Source organism: Impatiens glandulifera, chromosome 3 (genome assembly GCF_907164915.1).
Source record: "Impatiens glandulifera chromosome 3, dImpGla2.1, whole genome shotgun sequence".
Lineage (NCBI taxonomy): Eukaryota > Viridiplantae > Streptophyta > Magnoliopsida > Ericales > Balsaminaceae > Impatiens > Impatiens glandulifera.
Genome location: NC_061864.1, coordinates 26910613 through 26923141, shown reverse-complemented (window position 1 = coordinate 26923141; position 12529 = coordinate 26910613).

Sequence of the window (12529 nt, the reverse complement as noted above, 5' to 3'; positions counted from 1 at the left end):
AAGGACATGATGAAACGAGCTTTAAGACTAAATCTTAAACAAGAGACCATTTCAAGTACAAAGCGAGTTTGAAAACCTACTTAAAAAAATTTGTGCGAAGGATTAACTGCTTTAGTTCCTTCCTATGTCTTGTAAATTGCCAAAAATTTATAGACTCTATGAAGCTCACCAACATTCTGCCCTAGTCTAAGTTGAGGAGATTAGGAAAATTGTCTAACTTCTAGAAAGAAAAGAAAAAAAAAAGATAAAATAGGGATTAAATTGAAACTCCAAATAACTGAGTAAAAGAGTCAATGAGCAAAATATTCATCACAATGTTGAGGTAGTGAAAACACGACTGAGAAATATCGCTAGGTAAGTTGATCTACCAGATATACTAATGACACTTCAACTCAAAAGATAACAGAAAAAAACAACAATGAATTCTTATGTGAAGGTTGAGATTTTGAAATCACCACTAAGCAATTTCTTTAGGTGTGCCAATTCGCCCAGATACACCCCGATTGTTAAAGAAAATATAGTATACTCATAGTGGTTAAGGTTTTGAAATCACCATTGAACATCTTGGCTAAACGTATCGATTTAATCAAACACTCCGAGTACAAGCTCGCTAAAATTCAGAATTTTCAATGATTTTCCTCTTAAAAAAAGGGGGAAAAGAGAAGTAAAAGAAGAAAAAAAGGGAGCGTGCGGAAACAGATGAAATTATGAAGTGTTAGGCTCAAAAGATGAATGACAAAAAGAATTAAAATCTTCACCAAGAGTCAAACTCCGGTTATCAAATAACTATTTCTAAAATCGACTTCTTGCATACAATGGGGAATTAACTCTTGATAAATTTGTTTGTACAAAAAAAGAAAAGTGAGTTGAAATCAATCTTCTCTGAAACAGTTCAGAACTTTTCATGAGTCTTAAAATGATGAAGATATTTTGATCCAAAACTAACCACACAGTTATGAGATCAAGATTTTCACTAACTTCTGTGTCAAGAAAGAAAAATACCCTCGTCTTCACTAGGAAATGTTTTAAGCTTGCATCCCTTTAGCTTAGAGTTAATAATGCATTTTGCATCACAAAATTCTAAAATACTTTAGTTCATACTAAGAGTATTAAATTTTAAAACATGCATTTATTGTTACAAGTCTTAAGCTAACAAATGCTTCCAACTTTTGTTCCTCGAACCAAACATTCATTCATGCATCATGAATCAAAACTCCCTAATTCATACTAGGAGTATTTGTTTTAAGGCATGCATAGAATCATCCGAACACCACCAAAGTCATGCCCATATTTTCCCGGTTCATACCGAATGCTATAATAACAAACCAAGGGAATTCTCAATTCTCTTTCAAGATACTATTTCTTAGTGGTGTTTATATTGATTGCCCTAGATCAAAGTAGGCATGTTCTTTTAAATTCTCTTATGGAACACCAACTGACTCATAAAGAATTCATTCCTCAAAACCATTGTAATGTAAAACGGGTTCTCAAACACCGATAACTTTTAGGGACCATCTTTCGAAATGTCATTTTAGAATTAAGAAACATGATATTACTCTCTAAATACATCTATATCGCTTTTCCCAGTCATGGTTGCTTGAATTTACAACCTTTGTGTGCTAAATTCATCTTGATATTTCTCTGAAATAATGATATATTTTTTTTTTCAAGATCTGATGTGAAGTCTTATGAACCATCTTGCGAGTTGTCAAATCAAATTAAAGAGACATATTATTGCTATCTAAATGCACATAGTTTGCATTAGTAGGCCACAATTGCTTGAATCTACGACCTTCGCGTGCTAGATTCATCTTTGTATCTCTGTAAGATAATGATAAATGTATCAAGATTTGAGATGAAATATTAGGAACCATCTTTCGAGATGTCATATAGAAATAAAAAGACATTATATTACTCTTTAGATGCAAATAGTTCGCATTACTAGGTCATGAATGCATGGATCTATGACATTTGTGTGCTAGTTTCATTTTTCGCTTTTCTAAGATAGTGTCAAGTCTCTATTGAGACCCAAAATGAAATTTTAGAAAACAACACCAAATTACGCATTCTTGAACATTATCAATTCTCCATGAGAAAAAGATAATGTGTTTATAAAATCTTGTTCTATCATGAATATCATCTAATGGATGTTCATGAATTATGTTTTTTCTGTTGATCCCGAAATTAGAAAATAACTTGAAGTTCCTCATCATCTGATCGATGTGAGAACTCAGCGTTTTTGACAATTTTTCATCGTCACATCAATATGAGAACTCAGTGTTCTAGCCGTTCCTCATCATCACATCGATATGAGAACTCATTTTTTTTTACAGAAATCACTCATCATCACATCGATATGAGAACTCAATGTTTCCATTAGTTCTTTATCATCGATCGATATGAGAACTCATTGTTTCCGATAGTCTTTCTTTATCAGATCGATATGATAATTCAAGTTGTCTCCAACAGTCTCTCATCATTGCATCATTATGAGAACTCAGTTGTCTCTAGAAGTCTCTCATCATTGATCAATATGAGAACTCATTGTTTTCCCAACAGTTTCTCAACATTGCATCGATATGAGAACTCAAGTTGTCTCCAACAGTCTATCATCATTGCATCGATATGAGAACTTAGTGTTTCTAACAGTCTCTAATCCTCTAATCGATATGAGAGCTCATTGTTTCCTAATAATCTCTCATCATCGATCGATGTGAGAACTCATTGTTTTTTAGCAATTCACGAGCATCACACTGATGTGAGAACTCATTGTTTTCCCATCAACCTCTCATCATCTTTTCAATATAGGCTCATTGTTTCCTAGTAGTCTCTCATCATCAGATCGATATGAGAGTTTATTGTTTTTTAGTAGTTCCTCATCATTGCATCGATATGAGAACTCATCGTTTGCCAGTAGTATCTGATCTTCACATCGATATGAGAGCTCATTGTTTCCCCACAATTTCATATCATCGCATCGATATGAGAACTTGGTGCCTTCCAACTGTCTATCATTATTGCATCGATATGAGAACTCAATGTTTTTAGTAATCTCTCATCTTCTTTTTGATGTGAGAACTTGATATCTGCAAATCGAAACAATATGGTCATTGTTAGGATTTCATTATTACAGAATAACTGAAACCTTGTCAACCAAGATCAAATTCTCATCTTAAGCATGAATTCCGATCAATATGACTCGACCTTCATTTTTATCGTTGATGTAATTCTTTGGTAACCACGACTAGGTAATCAATGAGACACAATATATACCACAATTCATAGTTGCTAGTTTATGATCAATTATCATTACAAGTTGTACTACTCAAGAGATACATCTCAAACTCATTGGACATGTAGAACTACCTAAAAACATCACCTTAGATGTTTACGGAGTCCTTACATGCAAATACATGGTTGAAGAACAACTTGATATGATGCTTCACAGGATAGAAATTCATGTAGTCCTAATCCATTTATGCTTTGAATATGTTGATATTATGCTTGCATATGCTATTAATTCTTACAGGTATTTTGCAGGAATTTCGCTACAACTACGTACGTATATGATTTCTCAAGCAAATGTGGTCAAGTAAGGTAAAGTAGAACAAAAAGTGCACGACTCTAGGTTGTATATTTCCTTCTATATTTTGGCATTTTATATTTTTGGTTCACAAAATCAGTGCCTATTTGATCAAGCTTGGACACACGTTTTACAAATTAATAATCTTTTTCTCCAAAATCTGTCCAAGAGGATAATTCTGTAGACACCTCATTTTACACCCCAAAATTAAAATAAAACTGCCTAGTCTAGTATAATGATCATACTTGATTATTGGACTTGAAGAACAAAAATCAGAAATACTTTCAAGAAATGGCTTGAAATGACCATTTGAAAGCGGTTCAAACACTAATTTTCAAAAGTACTCATAATTTGGTTGACTCAAGACCTTTTTAAATGAATGATTTGTAAAATCATGAATTTTTAGTATAATATTTTTATTGGGCAAATTGTATAGAACAACCATTTCAAGGCTTGCTTTTATACCAAAACATCATTTTTAATGAAAAGAAAATCAAAATTTTAAATACCTGATTAACCGGTTCGAAAAATTATAAATTTTGAGTATAATATTATTGTTTAAATTTTGTATAGAAGGCTTTCAAAAGGGTAAAATAATCAAAAACAAAGTTAAACCGGGCGATTCAAGGTTATGTCAACAGAAGTCAACGCAGCACTACCGTGCGCCCTATGTTTTCAAAATGCACAAGTGACGTCATCTTAGCGTCATCAAGCGCCTTATTTTAAAAAATGCCCAAATCCCCTTTGATTGTCGTTTCTTTTGCTAATGGAAGATCATCAAAGATCCTATAACTTCAAAAATTCACACAAGCCTCTACACTTGATGGTTGTGGATTTTTTGGATATTTTGGAAAGCTTGAAGAATCCTATACAAGATTCGTGAGATTCCCGTTTCGGATTGAAGCTCCTAACCATGAAAAATTGGCAGTACAAGACAATGCATCCGAAATAGGATTAAATTGAACATGCCTACGGTTAGAAATTCATAACTTAAGACACAATACATCATAATTGAATTAATATATATGGTTGGAAATATAAGACATAACTCAATCGAATGATACCAGTCTCGAGTCTCCATTCAACGACTAAGATGGTCTACGTAGCCCGACAATATAATGCATCTACACCCGTTTCAATCCTGGAATGAACTGAAGCTAGGTGTGACTTCATAAATTTATATATTTTGATCATTTGATGTAAATGTGATACCATTGATGCAAATGTGATACTATTGGAAAAAAATTTGAGTTGTCTTTCTATTAACAATAAATAACACTCATGGCTCGACCATATCCCACACTAGGTCACATGTAAGCCATATTATCCATATCGAGGCCAACCAAGGTCCATCAAGAATTTCATGGACTTGCGGCCTGTCTTGGACTTCATGGGCAAGAAAATTTCTTTAGCTAACTCGAATACCTTTCCAACGCATCCTGGCATAGCCTCAATAGAGATCTGAGTCAATGGTTATAACTCTTGGAAAGCTAAGTTAAAATTATAAGACTGAAATCGAGACCAAGAAAAGACTGAACTTTAAAAATGTGTAACTTGGCCTACACTTAACCATTTATCTTGATTCAAAGTATAGAGTGTAGCTTGATCACTCACCTACAAAACCGAACTCGGCCAAAACTCGACTAGGAGCTTAGATGAGTCGGTTCAACTCGTCTAGTGAGTTGCTGGTTTTTAAAATTAATTATTCCAAAGTTACCCATTTGCTTGGGTATTTAAGAAATAAATCTCATTTGATTGGGGCACGTTTAGAAATTTGCAAAGTTTACAGACTACACTTATAGAGAGAACACTATTGAGAGTTTGAGAGACCAATCGAAGAACACTTCAAAGGCTATTCCAGTGAGAAATTGAATTCTTCAACGAACTCCGTTTTAGCTTTTGTCTCTTCTACGTCGTCTTCTCCCTTAGGTAGGACTCAACTCCTTTCGCACTTGTATGACATACATCAGCTATTGATCACTTACATTGAAGATTGAAGTGATCTCTAACTTATTCAATTGCAATTGATTAATTTGATAATGCATTGTTGTTTGAATTGTTCGATTGATCAATTGGTTAATCCTTAGCTACTAATATCCTAGGTTAAAGTCGCGTCTAGAGTAGGAAGAGGCTAAGACAAGACTCAAATCTTAGCCACTATCGACATCGCTGAGTTCTTCAATTTTTATTGCTAGAGAAGAAACTACTGAACATTTCTTCAGTAAAGCTCTAGATCATCTTTGAGCATCGAGGAGGCTCAATCAAAGTTCAACATCACGAAGACAACAACATCAAATCCTTGGAAGAATATATCACAAGGAAGAAGTAGTCCGTAAATGGAGTTCTTAGTTAGATTCTTGATCTGTAGGGGAGTTCCGATTCTACCTCCTTTTCTCTCTTCCTGTGAACCAAAATACCATAGACATCACGACAACGCGTGGTGGAACGGATTTCCAACCCAGTTGCATGAAAACTACCCGGCCAATGTGCCATCCACTTCCCAGCTTCCTATACGAACCATAATGGAAAATGAGTCCAGAGCTCTTAACCCAAGATAAAGTCTTCTCAATCAATTGAAAATAACAAATGCTAACATTTACATATGGGAAATTTTGATGTGCTCTATCGAGCACAAGAAAGAAGTTCTCAATGAGTTAAGAAAGGTCAACGTCTCTACCAACACCACCCCTAAAGAACTAGTAGGAATCATATTCGCTAGTTCACAACACAACACGATTGGCTTCAAAGACATAGATCTTCTATTAGCCGAAACAAATAATGACAAAGTCCTCTACATTTCTATACAAATAGATGGAATGACAAATCCAATGGTCTTGATAGACAATAGATTCACTCTCAACATATGTCCAAGGAGGACTATTGAGAAGATAGGTATATCTCGAGACAATATCATACCGTCTGAACTGTGTGTTAAAGGTTTCGACAAATTTTGCTGTGAGTTAATGGTTTTCTTCAAGTGCACTGTCCGAGTGTCTGTCACCAATAACGAGGCCGAATACGAGGCATGCCTCCCGAGACTCAAATTGGAATTCGTAAAAGGGGCAACCAAGCTAGAAGTTGTCGGCGACTCTAAGTTGGTTATATCCTAAGCCAATGGCATGTGACAAGTGAAAAGGGAAAACTTGAAACCCTACCACTCCCACTTGACCAAACTAATAAGCAAATTCGATCAAGTATCATTTGTTCACGCTCCAAGAAGCCAAAACCACTTTGTGGATGCTCTGGTTACTTTGGTAGCCATGATTCAAAATCTCGATGGAATTAAAGTCAAACCTCTGAAAATATGACAGATGCAACGACCTACTTTTGAATCGGGGGTAGTCACTTTTTGTGAGAATGCTGCTAAACCTTGGTATGATAATCTCTAGAAGTACATTGAGTATGGAGAATATCCTTCTCATTTTCGAGCTAAGGAATGACGGAAGTTGCACCAGTATTCCACCAGCTACGCTTAGATCGCTATCAAGTTTTATTGTCGATCTTTCGTTGTTCAAAACATGCTCTGCATAGATAATTCTAAATCCAAGAGGACCATGGAAGAAGTACATGCAAGGAAATGTGTCCTGCACATGAATGGAATGACTTTAGCCAAAAAGATACTCCACCTATGCCATTATTTGCAAAACCTCGAACAAGAATGTGTGAATTATGTAAGGAGCTCGACCGATTCCTAGGATGTCTCACTCTAAAGTAGGGTTATCGGTTAAAAAAGCATTCCGATGGAAAATATCCATAATTTCGTTCGATTACTTATCTACTCCACGAGGGCGATTTGGCCGACATCAATGACATAGGTAATTTCCTCCCTCTCCCTCGTTAAGGCGGAATCCAAGTGCAAAGCGTCTACGATGTCCTTTTCGGGAATACGGCCAAGTCTTGCACCTTGATTTCCTTATCATGAACGGTGTGCTGAATGCGGGTGACGTCACCTTCAAAAATGAAGGAGCGGTATATGTCTGACAATCGGTAATACCTTGCTTGCGAGCTTAGGCACGCTATTTACCCTAACCATAAGGTAGTCTTATCTTCTTCTATTTTTCTAGACAAACTAAAATTTGTTTGATATCTTGTCAGAATCATTTTATTCCTTATTGATTGACGCAATACGGGAGGGCAAGTCTTCTGTGTGGAAGCAAGGGTCTTACTCCAATGAAGCCTGAGAGCTGAGAAGACAGACGTCTTGTTACGGACTAGACTAAGCATAAAGAGCCGTTTTTGGGGCGGGCCATGAAAAGCCAAAGCAAAGGAAGTAAGCCTTTCTCTAACTTGAAGCATACACCGTCCTCGCTCCTTTACAACATGACATCCCCTTACCCCTCACGGGCATCGACGTAATCGGGCAAATCTATCCACACGCGTCAAATGGACACGAGTTTATACTCGTCTTCTCTATAGACTACTTCACCAAATGGGTTGAAGCAGCCTCCTAAAGGTTAATTAATATAATTGAATATTATTTATTTGAAGACAGAGTCGCCAATTGATTTTAAAAAAATCAATAAAAAGGTGTACATGTACAAACATATTTTACACCAGATTTCATTTTTGGTTCAAAGTTTGGTGTTACTCGGTAAGGGCTTTCGCGCTTCATCCTCCGTACCCGTCTGAAGACGGTCTCTACTTATAAAGTTGGCTTTCAAAAATCGGTTTCATAATGTTTTAGTTTTTAACCAATTATTCTTCCGGTCCTAGTCATGCTTCTAGGTTTTAGCGTTATTTAAAATACTGAAATATCAATATTAAAATGCTGGTACCAGTTGCGGATGATAACTAGGGTGGAAATACCTGAAGAATATCAATCATTTTTTAAAGTCATTATGGTTTAGAAATAAACACCAAAGAAGACTTTATTAAAATATTTTGGTAGAAATATCCCAAAAATATTTAAAATGCATTTTTTAATTTTTCGGGATTTTAAGAAAATGATTTGAAACCCAATAATTTCAAAAATAATTTTGGATTTTAAAAGCGGAACCAAATAGGCCTTAGGACCGGAGTCTTGAGGCTTGTGTCCGATTTTATCGAGCGGGGTCCGAAGACCCTCAATTTGGGCTTATGAGCTCTTAATCTGAGTACTAGAGGCTCTCAGTCAAGGTGCTAAGGACTCTCGGTCCTTAATCAATCTTACCGATCTAGGTGTAAAAACCTATTGGTCCTAGACTAGCCTAGGGCTAGGTTTTTCGGTCGAGGTGTATAAATCTCTTGGTGCTGGATTAGCTCTAGGCTAAGTTCCTCGATCCTCGGTTTTGGGAGTCTCGATCCCAAGTTTGGGTTGCTCGGTCTTGGATCCTAGGAGTCTTGGTCTCAAGTTAGACCTCTCAGTCCTAGGTCCGAATTTTATTAGTCCAAGGTTGGACCACTCGGTCATAGGCGGGAATCCTCGGTCGGATTATTCAATTCGAGCTCAAAACATTGGTCCAAGGTCTCGGTCATATCTCAAGAATACCGGTCCTAGGTCTCGGTCGTAGTTTATTTTTATCAGTCCCTGCTCTCGGTCTGGACCGAGGATTCTCGTTGATCTCTCGGTCCTCGGCTCACAGGCTTCGATCCTTAAGAACACCAAGAACATAGTTTTACAAATTAATTTTTTTAGCTATGATTCTTTGATCCAAGAGCTTGGGTCTCTTCACAAAGCTCTCAGGAACATGTTGATCATCATCTCAATGTATGATTCAACCTAAATGATGATCAATTTGTTCATAACAGTTTGTGATCAAAATTTGGATTTTTTAAGTTTTTTTGAAGTAAAATGAGCTATCGAGTAGCTTCTATATACCATTTATACTTGATTGATACAAAAACAAGAACACTAACTACTTGTTTTGACCAATTCAAGAAATCAAAATTTCAACTTTTTTTAGAAAATTTTGGTGATCAAATATGATCCAAATAGTTGTCCAACATCATTACAATCATGTTGGGAAGCTTTCTGGGTTGTGATTCGATCGAATTAACTCAAGAAAAACAAACCCATTTTTTTGATTTTAAAAAATTCAAATTTGGGTTTTTGTTATTTAGATTGATTGATCAATTCTATCCTATTTAGATAGTTCATATATCATCCAGAAATGAATTTTCAATCATAAAATCATATAAATAACAAGCATACAAGCTTTTCTAATTTGAAATATAAAAATTTCAAATTTAAACTGTGAATATGGATTTGAGGATGATTGGAACCTTATCAAGGATTGAAGAACACTCATTGATTCTTATGGAAGTTTTTGGATGCACAAATCCGATCTTCCAAGCCTTAAACATAAATTTCGAAAAATCTGAAAGCTACAAGCTTAATGGAGGATTTCGAATTTCTTCGATTTAAGAGAGTTGTGTTGGTTGGTTAGCTTCGAAATCATTTGAAGGGGTATTTATACTTGTTAGGATCGGGATCGCCGAAGGAGATTGGGATCTCATTAGGGTGAACGCTTACACAACACGTCGGTTGATACTAACTCGGTTAGAAGTTAATATCGGTCTCTATACTTTGCAAGTTGTCACGAACTCTTGAACCGAGTTTAAGTGCGGAACTGTTCGTTTCAACTTGAAGCAACACATACACGGTTTGGACAATGATAAGAAAATATTAAGTAGAGGAGAAACACAACATATAATTTATGCATGTTCAGAGATAAAGCTCATACGTCACCCATTCTTCTCAAACGTTGAGAAGGATATTCACTCAGAATATTCAAACCAATTTACAATACGTCGAACAACCGAGGCTTATTTACTACTCGTTTTCGACTTCTTTCTTCGCACACTCTGTTGAATAGAACAAATTCTGTCAACTTATAATACTCACTACTCAAACAAAATATATGAACTTGTAATACATGTGAGGTTCTAACACACACTTTGAAATGCTTTAGACAATATTTGAACAAAGATGATTTGAGACTTCTGGTCCGATTCAGAAAGTTGGTTGCGTTCGTTAGTATATATCTTCTGGTTGTGATCTGATATCTTAAATAGAAATATGACAACAGTCATATTTTTATCTTCAACGGATACTTGCATGGTAGCCCTTTATTTCTTGAATCTGATTGGTTGATCAGGGACGTACAACAGGTACCTTGATAGATCAACAAGGCATTTAATGAGTTTAATAATTACCAAGGAGCAGATCAGCATGCATCTTTGTCTTTTATTGTTTTGATTATCTGAAGTAATGTGACAAATATCTGTTCCAAGTAGACTTTTATTGGACTTATACCAAAATACGTATCTGAATATTTTGGCAGTTTTCTGTTTCCCAAAAGATATTATCAGACTTGTATTAAAATGACAATAATATAATCTGTACGTTTGAAGGCTCCCTTCTGTATTTTCCGAAAGTGTTCTCTATTGAACTGAAATGGAAATTGTTGGCCGCTCTCAATATAAATCTGTCTTACATAAAACTGGCTTCGTCTCTTGGATCTGATCGGTTAGACTACCGATCATTTTACATATTGTCTTGTATAATAACTTAAGGTTATACCAAGTGATTTATCGGGCAAAGAACTAGTTGCACCGTCTTTATAAAACCAAAGGTATTACCGATCATACTACCAAAGAGTAGAAGCCAATTTCTCCGTATATGGAGGGAGACCGATTTCTCTTCCTGAGATAACTGATGAGTTTACTGATCATGATGCTAAGCGGTAAATCCGTTTTTTACTGCTGAGCCGATCCTCTACTGGTTCCATTTATTGTAAAGATAACTGAATATAAAGTTATTAGATGGGAAGTCATTCAAGACTTTCTGGTTGTATCTGCTTTTCCTATGATTTTTATTGATTGGATTATGCAGTGCATTTCATCATCCTGCTTTGTTGTTAGTGTCAATGGAGTCCACAGAGGCTATTTCAAGGGTGAAAACTGGGTAAGGCAAGGGGACCCCCTCTCTTCTTACCTTTTAGTAGCTATCATGACGATGTTCCGAAAGAATCGTCCATACATCTTTCACCCATTTTGTGAGGTAGAGGAGGTAACCCATTTATGCTTTGCTGACGATTAATTCATTCTAGTGCACGCAGACATTGATTCCATTAAAATTATTAGGGCTGCACTAACGTTCTTTTCTGAGGTTACAGGTTTAACTTTTAATGAAAAAAAAGTGTGGCATTTTATGGAGGCGTGAATGACGAAACAAAGCCGGACATCTTCAACATTATGGGTATCAAGGAAAGTAGTTTTCCCGTAAGGTACTTAGGAATTCCGTTAACCGCGAAGCAGATCAAGATCTCACATTGCAAGTCGCTGATTGAAAAGGTAAAAAACACGATATCTGGCTGGGCAGCGAAAAAACTTTCTTATGTAGGGAGAATCAAACTTATCAAAACCGTGGTCATGGGTATAGTTGGCTACTAGCGCAGTAAATGGTCATTCCGAAGAAGGTAATGAAGGAGACCGCTCTCTGCAAACCGAAGGAAGAGGGAGACATCGACTTGAAGAACTGTATCGAGAGGAATAAGGCTCTCACATTCAAGCATCTGTGGGCTTTGGAGAACAATCAGGAGTCACTATGGATCAAATGGGTGCATACAAAGTTTATGAAATACGAAACCAACATCTAGACCTGCAAAATTCATGAAGGTATGGCTGGTCTCTAAAAAAGATTCTTAAACTAAGAAACGATATTACAGATCTTTATGACATCCGGCTAGGGGACGGAAAAGGCACTCTATTCTGGCACGACCCCTAGTTCGAAAACCAACCTATCATTCACAAGGAGGAGTTTCAAAATACCCGCATCAGAAGGGACTACACAGAAGCGAAAATCAAAGACATTAAAGATGGGAATTGAGACTCACTCTTGAGAAGAAATCTAGAAGGACAGAAGATACTTGATCATATAAGTAACATACAACTACACGACATACCGGATATTCATGAATGGAAAGCTGAGGACAACGGGAAGTTGGTATCGAAGAAAATATGGGA